We start from the raw sequence: 15,000 nt of genomic DNA, 5'->3' as shown, positions 1-15,000 counted from the left end.
GAATGTAAAAAATAGAGAACTATTTGCTGAATGTCCCATAAATGGATTTAAACTATTTTACACAAAGAGGGGGGAGAAGCCATGTATGTTAGGGAATATTTGAAATGTAGTCTCGAAAAGTACACAACTGTGATAGGAAAATTAGGTCACATGGAGGAGTGGGTCTGTATACTATGGAAGACCTTGTATGCTCGGAGCTCCTTAACATTACAAATGAGGTGGTAGAGGTATTCCCAGCAAACACAGAACGTTTGTGGACGTTTTTAAATGGTTCCACAAAGGTAATACTGTAACTTTTGACATAAATACGTATATCTGATGTTCTTAAAACCAAAGGATATAACTAAAAACATATATTCTTGAGACACAGTTTTTTAAGATTTATGTAAAAATTTAAAAATAATAGTGAATGCTATGGTATTATAATGTTTTCATGCTTTATATTTAAGAATAAATAATTTTCAGTCAACATTTAGTTTTTTTTGTTTACTTTCTGTAAAGCTATCCAATTTACGTTCTTATAACATAAATATAACATTTATATGACGTCAGTATAACGTTATTTACACGACATCATTACGTTATTATGATGTTATATTAACGTATAATTCCTGTGTGAAAACCAGAATATATATTGAACTTTATGTTTTAAACCTTGTAAAGTTATCATAAAACTTGGAATAAGACGGTAAGCATGCTTTACTTATGAAAATATACAAACAAATCAACAAAAACATTTTAACATAAAAAACATAAACATAACATAAATTAATTGCATGCATGGGAGTTAACTGGAACTCTGTAATATTGCATACATGAACCTTAAGGTACAAACCCAGTGTATTTACTCATGCAGTTCTTTCCTAAATCTAAATTTTTCCAATTTTTACACTTTGTTTCGAGTTCTGTCTTGTGTTGCTACTTTTAATACCCCATTAATGTCCCCTTTGTTATGTCCATTCATCCCATTGTGCACCTCTACCATATGTCACTCCTAATTCTTTGCTTTTCTAGAGAATGTAATATAAGCTTTGACAATCTTTCTTCATATGACAGGTTAACAGGTAGAACAAAGATTACCATTTATATATGGATAACTATTATAAGTCGGTTTGAATGAGTGAATTGCTGCTTGAAGATAGGTATATACACCTGTGGTACTATCAGATTGCATCGTGGTGAGCCTAAAACCCTTCAGATCCAAGCAAAGGGTAAAATGCCAGCAGATACAATTGCGAACACATTGATACCAAAATGAAAGACATATGACGAGAATTGAGGTAACCAAAGTGAAAAGAGTGTTCACATTACATTGCACTAGAGTGCTCCCGGGTTACTTTCTCTCACTTTCTCTGTTTTGTGCGGATGGTACACCTTGCTTTTGGAGTTTATATGCATTTAAACCTGTAGATAATTCTATTGCTAACACATTGATACCAAAATGAAAGACCTAGGATGACAATTGGGGTGACCAAAATGAAAAGAGTGTATACATTTTATCGCTCTTGTGCGCTCCCTGGTAACACACTCTCGCTTACTCTGTTTGTTGCGGATGGTAAGCCGGGCTTTTGGAGTTTATATGCCTTTAGTCCTGTAGAGAATTCTATTGCGAACACATTGATGCCAAATTGAAAAAACTAGGATGAGAATTGAGGTAACAAAGTTGAAAAGGGTATACACTTTTCAGTATTATCACGCTCTCTAATGTAATGAGAGTTGCCTGAGGGTGGCTCAGCTTTCTTTTTCTGGTACCCTTGGCCTACATTCATCTTGTCGGCGGGTGGAGCGCGCTGCTGTCTTTGACATTATATGCACATAGTTCTGTTGGGAATTCTATTGCGAACGCATTGATACCAAAATGAAAGACATAGGACGAGAATTAAGGTGACAAAGTTGAAAAGAGTATACACTTTTCAGTATTTCCGCGCACTGCCAGGGAATGTCCAAACAAAAATGGAGAGAGTGGAGGGGTAACTTGCCCAAAACGCGAAAGTGTTTGGGGCGATTAACTTTCGTTCAATACTATTATGCAAAAGGAGCCACACATCTATGGTTCATCCAATAAAATCAGCAGACTTCTAGATGTTACTACTGCTCGGCTTAGACTCGGTTACAAGTATTTCTGGGAATTCTCATTATCTGCCGATGTAGACCTGACCAAATGTTAACTGTCAACAAAATTATTTGCACACCCCTTCGTCACTATGTGATAGTGAATTCAGAGACAATTTTATAACCAATGTACCAACGATGTGTCAATATTTCATTCAAAATGATCTGGTACCAGAAATTTTAGCCAAATATCCCCAGTTTGCTAACTGTAAGTAGTAACTAAGTGATTGTAACCTATCCACCGCTGCCCACTGGATGAGGGGCGGTGTGCAGGACAAACATATCAATTGTGACACTAGCTCTCCACATATGTCAGTTGCTTAATTTAGAAACTGTACTTGTGATCGATCTCGAACCTATTGTTGATGTGACGACTTATACTGAATTTTGTAACTAGCTCATCAAGATTGTAACTTGCTTAGCTAAATGAATTGTTGGGTTCAGTCCCTGAGCCCATTATGTGCCTCTGCAACCCTTTCCACTACCGCCCACAAGATGGGTATGGGGTGCATAATAAATGAACTAAACTAACTTTAAGGCATCCTGAAAGAAAGCTTGGAGGGCTTGAAAAATTGCAGAACGAAGCCTTGAGGATAATCCTTGGGTGCCTTCGTACCACAAAGATACTTAATATGAGAAAGGAACTTAATATTCCGAGCGTTGTTTATCGTGTTACTGAAAATAACTGTCAAATTGGTATAAAAATGCTTAGGCTAGCTCATCCTAACCCTTGCACAGAAGCCCTCCAGAATTTCTTTATTGAATGTAAACATTGTTTCAAATAGATAAATAAAATTGGAACTGAACTCAGAAAGTATCAGATTTATAATTTGTACCAAGAGAGACAACAATAGCACTTTCCTGCACTGTAGGAAATTACACCCTTTTCAATTTTAATCCCTCCCTTTCCATCAAAGGAGCAAATTAGAGATCAGTCCCAGCTTTGTCTTGAGGCAAAGCTCAACGTCTTAAGCCATATTGATGCTCTGTCCACAGAGCATTCTCTCTCTCAAATCATATACACTGAAGGTTTCCTACAGCGCCCAACGGGTGCAGCTGGAAGTGCAGTTGTCCTGGCAATAGGATATGACTTATATTTTGAGTGGGGAGTCCGTATAAACAACTGGGCCTCTACCCTTCAGACTGAACTATTTGCCTTGCTCCTTGCACTGAAATGTGTACAAGTATCCAAACTTGATACATTAGTTGTAAGTGACTCTTTATCATCCTTAATTGCTCTCAACTCTTTAAGACATAACTGTAACATGCTTGTGTCTGAAGCTAGACACAAATACAATAACAACTTGAGGAACCTTATCATAAACAATAATCTCAACAAAAATCACATAGTTCTCAGAGGTGATTTCAATATTGACCTAGGGCTACAAAATAACCCTCAAGTAGACTGTTTCCTCAACAGCATGAATTCCTGTATGCTCATCCCCGCAATCACCAGGCCCACCCGAGTCACTCAAACATCTGCGACTACCCTGGATCACTGATGGACCAACATAACAGCTCCTCTTACATCAAGTATAATCACTGACAGAACAACTGACCACTATCCTACCTTCCTTGTAGCGAACATGGCCATAACACCACCAGGTAACAAGAAAATTACCTTTAGGTTACAATGTGAAGCGGCAATAGGCAATCTCACAAATGCCCTCCACAATGTAAACTGGGAATCTAAATTTATCAATACACAGGATAATAATTCGTTAACTAGCCTCTTTCCAAAATTTAAAGCCTTTACAATACTTATTGTCCTCTCCTCACCAAGCAAGTAACTGGCAAAAAGGTTAAATAATCCCTGGCTCACTAATGGCATACTTAAAGCAATCGACAAGAAACATGAATATGAAAAAAAAACTTAGGATTGGCCTAGTTGGAAAAGAAGTAGTTAAGAGGTATTCATCAGTGCTTACCAGTATAATAAGAGCAAAGCGTTCCTATTACGAGAATAGATTCAAAGAAGCAAAAGGCAACATAAAAAGCACATGGAGAGCCATCTCTACCATCCTAGGAGCTAAACAACATTCACATAATAAGATAAAAATCTCCAAGGATGGTTATACACCTGCAACAGATCTTGAAACAGCAACTGAATTTAATAGCTTCTTTTCATCGTTTGGTGCTCACCTTGCCCGAAAAATCCCAGAGACTCAGACATATGTTACCACATATCTTTCACGCAGCTATCCAAACTCTCTTCTCCTCTCTCCGGTCAGCCCTACAGATGTTGTGTCCATCATTCACTCGCTAAAAACCAAAGCTGGGAACATTAGTGAAATACCATCGATGGTACACAGGCGTGCCTCCCATGCCCTTGCACCATCCATAGCACTGCTGTTCAACAAATCCCTAGAGTGTCATACCTTCCCTGATATCCTTAAAAAAGCAAGAGTAACGCCAGTTCATAAAGGAGGTAACACGGCAGACATAAATAATTACAGACCCATATCGAATCTACCTATATTATCAAAATTATTTTTTTTTTTTTACAAACAGCTCTACTCCAATCTTGTAAAATTCAATATACTAAGTCCCTGTCAGTTTGGCTTCCGCTCCCAAAAGAGTACCAATGATGCTATTGTTAGTCTGCTTGACTTAATCTTCTCAGCCCTTGACAAAAGTGAGTTTCCAATTGAACTCTTCATCGGCCTGAGAAAGGCCTTTGATACTGTTAACCATAACTACCTCTTACTTAAATTCCACCATTATGGAATCCGTGGCCTTGCCCTAAACTATATCCGATCCTATCTTAGTAACAGACACCAATATGAAGCCATCAATGATATAACCTCTCCCACTCTACCACTTAATTACCGTAAAGGTGCCACAGAGCAGCATCCTAGGACCCCTCCTGTTTCTTATATACATCAATGATCTCCCTAATGTCTCTAACATACTTAAACCTATATTGTTGGCTGATGATACTACTCATCTACTCTGACCCCAACCCACTCCTGTTAAATAATGTTGTAAACAATTAATTAAAAAAAGTCTACTTGTGGATGTCAACCAACAAACCTCACACAAAACATAGAAAAGACCTACTATATCTTATTTGGAAACAAATCAACAAATGCAATTCAGCTTCAGATAGATAATGTAAACATTAGCAATAAAAATGATGGAAAGTTTCTTAGCCTATACTTAGACAAGAGACTCAACTTCCGCACCCATATACAACACATAACTAAAAAGGTTTCTAAAACAGTTGGTATATACTGTTTAAGATCAGATATTATGTACCCTACTCTGCTCTCCTCTCACTCTATTATGCACTTATCTATCCCTATCATTCTTATGGCGTTTGTGCTTGGGGTTCAACCTCTGCAAACTACCTCAAGCCCATCATCATCCAGTAAAAATCTGCTATCAGGACAATAAATAACTCTACCTTCAGACAACACACAGCTCCCTTGTTCAAATCCTTAAACATGCTAAACAAATTCACTCCATACATTCTCCTGTGTAAATTACGTTTATAAAGCCCTTTTTCTAACTGCAAACCCTGTTCTGAAACTCTTCCTGGACAGATGTAATAGAACACATGGCCACGTCCCCACCAGACATAAATATCTCTTTGATATCCCCAGAGTCAAACTTAATCTATGTAAACACTCTATGTAAATAAAGGGACCTAGTCTATGGAACTCACTCCCTTATAATGATTTGAAAAGCTGTCCAACTTCTGCCATATTCAAAAATAAAACCAAAAAGTACCTGTAGTACTTTTTAAGTACGAGGGAGTAATGCGCAAAGCGTCCCTCACCTGTGACGTCACAGCGTCACCTGACGCCATATCAACACATCGGCCATTTTGTCGTCAGTTCAGTCATGGCGAGGACTAACCCTTCATGCAAACTGCACCTACTATCAAGAAGAAGAAGATTTTGTGTTCCACCGATAGTATTATCGTAAGTAAGCACTTATATTTTATATTTTATTAAATTAATTGATTCTATTTTTCTGTAATAAAGGTCCAAAGGGTTGTTAAGGAACAAGGGTGTAGCGATACCGACGCTCAGTGCGCTCAACTCACACCAAAGTATCACCTGTGTAGCTTCTGTAATTAGTGTTAATTAGTTATGCTATAAGATAATGAAGCGAGTATAAGATTAACTCGCTACAAGGGTACTGTGTTGGGAGGTGAGGGCTGTTACTGGTGTCTGTGGGGATGTGAGGACTTGTACCAACCACTATCACCACCAGTACCTTGTCTTGCATCCTGCTTAGTATTCCTATTGAGATATGAAGTATTATTGCATTCATATAATTATTCATTCATTGTCATTACTATTTTTATGGGCTATGTTCTGTTACCCTAATGCTTTTTACCCCTGGGCATGTCCATTTACTCTCCAGCCCTTCACAAGCCACTGCTGCACCCCCTCCATGCCCATACTTACTGTGCTTATTCTTACAGGACTGCACTGCATTATGTGGTGCTCACTGCCTGGACACCTTGATACATGCATTATAGGGTTCTGGTAGTTGTTCTACTCACCAAGCCCTTCCAAGGCCAGGCTTGACATGTGAGAGCTTGGTCCAACAGGCTGTTGCTTGGACAGGCCCCTCAGGCCCACATATCCACCACAGCCTTGTTTGTCCGGCACTTCAAAATCAAATGTTTATTTACGTAAGGTACATACATATTTTTAGGTAAGGTACTCTTTATTTGGGTAAATTTATCTTCGTAGTATTTAGCTTTGGCTCGTCTAATTATCTTGGATAGCAATAACGAGTAATTCTTTGAGAATTCTTTGGAGACAATTCCTAACCTATACTTCTCCCAACCTATACTTCTTCTCAAGGTCATCTTCACTTCTTGAAGATGTTCAGGTTTTCTCTTGAAGATGTCGACGGTTGTTCCAGCAATACTGTATTTCTTTTATTGCTGAAAACCTGTTTTCAGCCATAAAAAAATAATCCTGAATCCAGAAAAAAATCCCTTTTGTATCGTCTGGAAATTTTCAAATATTGCTGATCAAACCTGAGTCTAAATTATTTGTATATATTATGAATTACAGAGGTCCCAGGACAGGGTTTTTAGGCACTCCACTTACATTTTCCCACTCTGACTTAACCCCCATTTATACAAACTCAGTCTTATCTTTTAGCTAATAATTTATTGTACACACCATACTCAGCCTGTGTAGGGTAGTTTATTGTGCATGTGTAGTATATATATTTGTGTAGTATATTTGGTATATTTAATGCCTCTAACCTCTCCTCATAGTTCTTGTCCTTCAGTTCTGGGAGCCACTTAGTAGCATGTCTTTGCACCTTTTCCAGTTTGTTTATGTGCTTCTTAAGATATGGGCACCATACAACCGCTGCATATTCCAACTTTGGTGTAACGAAAGTCGTGAACAATTTCTTGAGTATTTCGCCATCCATGCATTTAAAAGCTCTGAATATTATCCTTTACCTGCAATTGGTTGTTGCTGTATTTATAGAATATGATTTGTTCTACTTTACATTTGTTTGTTCCTTTTTTTCAAAATTTCTTTCTGCCTCTCTCCTCACTGCCGTGTAGTTGTTTCTCTTTGTATTACTGGTATGTTTGGGGGTTTGGCCTCTTCGTATATTGATTCCATTTTTGTGTCTTTTGGTCTCTGTCCGTCTTGAAATTTCAGTTGAACAAATCCTGTTTCCTAGTTCTGCATCTTTGTTTTGGTATAAATGTTTTTGTTCCTTTATCATATATTTCACAAAATTGACATACTGTGCATTAATTCATCTCAATTACTTCCTTTCCTAACAGCAAGCCTTTCCAGTAAAATTCTTTGAATTCTTTTCTGACTTCTGGCCTAATGTTTGTTTTATCCTAGTGTGTATGATGCCTAGCGTGTGTCTGGTGCCTGTTGTGTTAAACCGAAGATAAATGCATAAGTATAGGTCAGTAATTTCTCCAGCTTTGAAAGGGGCTTTCATTATGCAGCAGTATTCCACTCTAGAGAGCACTAGCGTCTTGAAAACTATCATCATCGGTATAGCATCTCTAGTGTGAAAAGTTCTTGTTATCTATCCTGTCATTTTTCTTGCAGTTGTGACGGCTACTTTATTGTTCTTTAAATGTAAGGCCTTCTGACATCAGTACACCCAAATCCTTTACGTTGCTTTTCCGTTCAATGTTATGATTTGACTGAGTTTTGTAAGTGGTTTCCGTTTTTATATTTTTTATTTTTTCCGTAGCGCATGAGCTGAAACTTATGTTCGTTAATCACCATGTTATTTTCTGTAGCCCATAGAAAGACCTGATTTACATCTGATTGGAGGTTTGCCGTGTCCTCTATGTTGCCTACTCTCGTGAAGATTCTAGTGTCATCTGCAAAGGATGATCAAGTACTATAGGTTGTGTCCTTGTCTATGTCCGATATGAGGATGAGAAAAAGTATTGGAGCAAGCACAGTACGCTTGGGGACTGAGCTCTTTACGGTTGATGGTCCAGATTTTATTTTGTTGACTACTACACATTGGGTTCTATTAGTCAGGAAGTTGTATATCCATCTGCCTATTTTTCCGGTAATTCCTTTTGAACGCATTTTATGTGCAATAACACAATGGTCACATTTGTCAAAGGCTTTTTTTTGTCAAAGCGTTTTGTTTGTCTTCCATGGCATCTAGTGCCATGTCAGAGTGGTCCAGCAACTGTGATAGGCAAGAGCGCCCTGTTCTGAAACCATGTTGTCTGGGGTTATGGAGATGCTGTGATTCCATGTATTTTGTGATCTTACTTCTTAGCATTCTCTCAAAGATTTTTATGATGTGCGATGTTAGTGCTATCGGTCTGTAGTTTTTTGCCTCTGCCTTATTTCCTCCTTTATGGGGCGGTGCTATCTCTGCTGTTTTTAGTATGTCAGGGACAATGCCAGTATCTTGGCTTTGTCTCCAAAGAATGTGAAGGGCCTGCGATAACGTTTTTTACAGTTCTTGATGAATATAGAGTTCCAAGAGTCAGGGCCTGGTGCAGAGTGCATAGGCATACTGTCTATGGCTTCTTCAAAATCCAGTGGGGATAGGATCACATCTGATTTATGATTTGATGTTGGTATCATATCCATGAAAAATTCATTTGGGTTATCAATCAGATGGATGGAGAGCTACACTCGTGGTGTCCCATTTTCCCAGCACTCTTTGTCATATAATGCTTTGAAACTTTTGACGGATTTGGCCTCCACCACCTTCTCACCTAACATGTTCCAACCGTTTACCAATCTGTTTGCAAAAGTGAATTGTCTTACATTTCTTCGGCATCTTTGTTTAGTTCGTTTAAATCTATAACCTCTTGTTCTTGAAATTCCAGGTCTCGGGAAATCTTCCCTATCAAGTTTATCAATTCCTGTTACTGTTTTGTACGTAGTGATCATATCTCCTCTTTTCCTTCTGTCTTCTAGTTTGGAATATTTAATGCCTCTAATGTCTCCTCATAAATCCTGCCCTTCAGTTTTGGTATGAATGTTTGTGTGCCTTCATCGTATATTTTGCAAAATATGGAATACATCTCATTTACTTTACTTTAAGAATATGGTTCGATCAATTAAAAACCCTCTTGTTCAAATTGCAAAGAGACTGAAAGAGATGCAGCATGCTCAATGGATTATATATTAGTGATTATTATTAGGATTATATATTAGTGAATCATATTAGTGATTCAATTATTATGGTCATAAAACAATAAACAAATAGTTTTGGTGTTATTACACTCTATTCACAGGTTATATATAAGTATCTGCATGTTTTGTTCACCATTACAAACCACTAAGTTGGTTTGATTTTTGTTGAGATTGTTATTTATGATAAGATTCCTTACGTTATCTGAGAATGAAGCTATGTCGGTATTGGGAAATCTATAGATGGCACTTATAGTCAAGGAGGATTTAAGGGATTTACTGGAGAACTTGGCAAAGGTATATTCACAATAGTCGTCTCTATTACTAATGAGACTATTGCAGATGAAGGTATCTTTGTAAGATATTGCTATGCCACCTCCTTTTTTTATTAGGCCTGCAGTTGTGAATGGCTTTATTATCAGCCAAGTTGTAGCATACAACATAGCATATATATGTATATGGCATACATATATATATATATATATATATATATATATATATGTCGTACCTAGTAGCCAGAACTCACTTCTCAGCCTACTATTCAAGGCCCGATTTGCCTAATAAGCCAAGTTTTCCTGAATTAATATATTTACTATAATTTTTTTCTTATGAAATGATAAAGCAACCCTTTTCTCTATGTATGAGGTCAATTTTTTTTTATTGGAGTTAAAATTAACGTAGATATATGACCGAACCTAACCAACCCTACCTAACCTAACCTAACCTATATTTATAGGTAAGGTTAGGTTAGGTAGCCAAAAAAAGCTAGGTTAGGTTAGGTTAGGTAGGTTAGGTAGACGAAAAAACATTAATTCATGAAAACTTGGCTTATTAGGCAAATCGGGCCTTGAATAGTAGGCTGAGAAGTGCGTTCTGGCTATTAGGTACGACATATATATATATATATATATATATATATATATATATATATATATATATATATATATATATATATATGTTATATATATATATATATATATATATATATATATATATATATATATATATATATATATATATATATATATATATATATATGTTATGTTACAACATAACAGGCCAATTACACTGGATTAATCTTTGTGTTTAGATAGGAGATGCCTCGTATGGGCCAATAAGCCTTCTGCAGCCCCTATGTTTATCCCTTATGTATCCCCCCATGTTTTCACCTTCATTGTATTATCACCTGACCTAATGCGGGTATAAAATCAACTAATATATATATATATATATATATATATATATATATATATATATATATATATATATATATATATATATAAAGTTTAAAATTCACTTAAAAATGTAAATTTTAAGTTAAAAAATTTTAACCAAAAAACTTGATATTTTTCATATTTGGAACCATTCCATAATCCCAAGCATAAATGATTATATTTCTATCACTTGCTCTTAAGATTGTTTCATTTAATAGAGGTTGGGCATAATTGTTCTCTGCTGCTAATAGAACTGACTGACTTAGCTATAGGAAAATGTAAAATTAATTGGTTTATCCATTACAGTATTTTGCAGTTTATTTCATGATCCTGTGCTTAATACTTGCATAAATAGTAGATTACAAAATGCATTTTTATATCATTAGTATTGAATAATAATAATGCAAATAATTGACTTATAAATGATGTACAATTAATTGGTAGGTGATATTATATTATTAATATTTTTTCATTCTTGCAAAGCCTTAACAAAGTCATTAACATGTTAATATAAACTTGATCACCTTCCACTTATTTTCTCATGTGCTACCTACATGTACAAAACCTTATTCCTAAATGCATATTTTGTTCTGAAACTTGTCCTTTATATGTTGTGTATCACCATCTCTGGAGAGTTTTATCTGATTGATGTATAAATTACTTTTAATTTTACAGAATATTATTGTTATACTGAATTTATTATTATATAAATAACTTAATTTTACAGAATCATCTATCAACGCACATCCACAAGTTGAGGAGGAGGATGTGACCTTCCAGATGTCTGAAGTACTGAAACAGGCACCAAACAGGCCTGGTGGATCTAGGTACAAGGTAAAATAATTTAATTTTTTTTTTTTTTTTTTTTACTAATTGTCCGATATATATATATATATATATATATGTATATATATATATATATATATATATATGTATATATATATATATATATATATATATATGTATATATATATATATATATATATATATATATATATATATATATATATATATATATATATATATATATATATATATATATATATATATATATATATATATATAAATATATATATATATATATATATAAATATATATATATATATATATATAAATATATATATATATATATATATATAAATATATATATATATATATATATATATAAATATATATATAATGTGTCGTACCTAGTAGCCAGAACGCACATCTCAGCCTACTATGCAAGGCCCGATTTGCCTAATAAGCCAAGTTTTCTTGAATTAATGTTTTTTCGACTACCTAACCTAACATTTTCAGCTACCTAACCTAACCTATAAAGATAGGTTAGGTTCGGTCATATATCTCTATTAATTTTAACTCCAATAAAAAAAGAATTGACCTCATACATAATGAAATGGATAGCTTTATCATTTCATAAGAAAAAAAATAGAGAAAATATATTAATTCATGAAAACTTGGCTTATTAGGCAAATCGGGCCTTGCATAGTAGGCTGAAAAGTGCGTTCTGGCGACTAGGTACGACATATATATATATATATATATATATATATATATATATATATATATATATATATATATATATATATATATATATATATATATATATATATATATAATATAATATGTATGTGTGTGTGTGTGTGTGTAATTACCTAAGTGTAGTTAAAGGATGAGACCGTCTTCCCAGCACTCTTTGTCATATAACGCTTTGAAACTACTGACAGTCTTGGCCTCCACCACCTTCTCACCTAACTTGTTCCAACCGTCTACCACTCTATTTGCGAAAGTGAATTTTCTTATATTTCTTTAGCATCTGTGTTAAGCTAGTTTCAATCTATGACCTCCTGTTCTTGAAGTTCCAGGTCTCAGGAAATCTTCACTGTCGATTTTATCAATTCCTGTTACTATTTTGTATGTAGTGATCATATCACCTCTTCTGTCTTTTAGTTTTGGCATATTTAATGCCTCTAACGTCTCCTCGTAGCTCTTGCCCTTCAGTTCTGGGAGCCACTTAGTAGCATGTCTTTGCACCTTTTCCAGTTTGTTGATGTGCTTCTTAAGATATGGGCCAACTTCTGTTGTTGGGCACCACACAACAGCTGCATATTCTAGCTTTGGCGTAACAAAAGTCATGAACAATTTCTTTAGTATATCACCATCCATGTATTTAAACGCAATTCTAAAGTTAGAAAGCGTAGCATAGGCTCCTCGCACAATATTCTTTATGTGGTCCTCAGGTGATAGTTTTCTATCTAGAACCACCCCTAGATCTCTTTCTTTATCAGAATTCTTTAAAGATTTCTCACATAATGTATAGGTTGTGTGGGGTCTATGTTCTCCTGTTCCACATTCCATAACATGGCATTTATTAACATTAAATTCCATTTGCCAAGTGGTGCTCCATATACTTATTTTATCCAGGTTTTCTTGAAGGGCATGACAATCATCTAAATTTCTTATCCTTCCTATTATCTTAGCATCATCAGCAAACATGTTCATGTAATTCTGTATACCAACTGGTAGATCATTTATGTAGACAATAAACATCACTGGTGCAAGAACTGAACCCTGTGGTACTCCACTTGTGACATTTCTCCAGTCCGATACATTGCCTCTGATTACTGCCCTCATTTTTCTATGTCAGAAAATTTTTCATCCATATTAGAAGCTTACCTGTCACCCCTCCAATATTTTCCAGTTTCCAGAACAACCTCTCTATGTGGAACTGTCGAATGCCTTTTTTAGGTCCAAATAGATGCAGTCAACCCAACCATCTCTTTCCTGTAATATATCTGTTGCTCGATCATAGAAACTGAGTAAATTCGATACACAGGATCTTCCAAATCGAAAACCATACTGTCTGTCTGAAATTATATCATTTCTCTCCAGGTGTTCTACCCATTTAGTTTTAATTATTTTTTCCAATATTCCAATTCCAATTTTTTCCAATAATGTGTGTGTGTGTATGTATATTTGTGTTGTTGAATATGACCGAAAGTCAGTCTTTCTGCCCCTCTCCTTACTGCTATTGTTGTTTCTCGCATCTTTGTATTGCTTGTATGTTTGGGCAATTTTTCCCCTTTTCCTAGTTCTGCATCTCTGCTTTAGTATAAATTTTGTTGTGCCATTATCATATATTTCACAAAACTTGACATACATCTCATTTACTTCATGTCCTAACAGCAAGTGTTTGTCAAATTCCTTAAGGAAATATCTGAGTTCCCCATAATGACCTCTCCACAAGTCAGGTTTTTCAACTGCTTCAAGCTCATTTTCTTCCAGATTATAATGCATTGCATACTTTATTCCCAAAAAGACATGGTCACTTTTACCTAAGTGACAATGTCACTTGGGTAAAAGGAGGGAGGTACTGAAAGGAGGAAAAGGGAGGTACCAAAGGAGGGAGGTACTGAATGATAAATATATCTTTCTCTTTCCTGGTAAATATAATATCCAGCATGGAGGGAACATCCCCTTCCCTCATCCTCGTAGCTTGTTTAACATGTAGAAACATGAATGTTTACAGGGTGAGGTTTACGAAATTATATATATATATATATATATATGTCGTACCTAATAGCCAGAACGCACTTCTCAGCCTACTATTCAAGGCCTGATTTGCCTAATAAGCCAAGTTTTCATGAATTAATGTTTTTTCGTCTACCTAACCTACCTAACCTAACCTAACCTAGCTTTTTTTGGCTACCTAACCTAACCTTACCTATAAATATAGGTTAGGTAGGGTTGGTTAGGTTCGGTCATATATCTACGTTAATTTTAACTCCAATAAAAAAAAATTGACCTCATACATAGAGAAAAGGGTTGGTTTATCATTTCATAAGAAAAAAATTATAGTAAATATATTAATTCAGGAAAACTTGGCTTATTAGGCAAATCGGGCCTTGAATAGTAGGCTGAGAAGTGAGTTCTGGCTACTAGGTACGACATATATATATATATATATATATATATATATATATATATATATATATATATATAATCTTTGGACAACACCCACCAGTGGGACTCGAACCCAGAAAGCACAA

This window comes from Procambarus clarkii, chromosome 6, assembly GCF_040958095.1.
Source record: "Procambarus clarkii isolate CNS0578487 chromosome 6, FALCON_Pclarkii_2.0, whole genome shotgun sequence".
Lineage (NCBI taxonomy): Eukaryota > Metazoa > Arthropoda > Malacostraca > Decapoda > Cambaridae > Procambarus > Procambarus clarkii.
The sequence above is the reverse complement of the archived record's forward strand: the minus strand, read 5'-3'. Positions refer to the sequence as shown.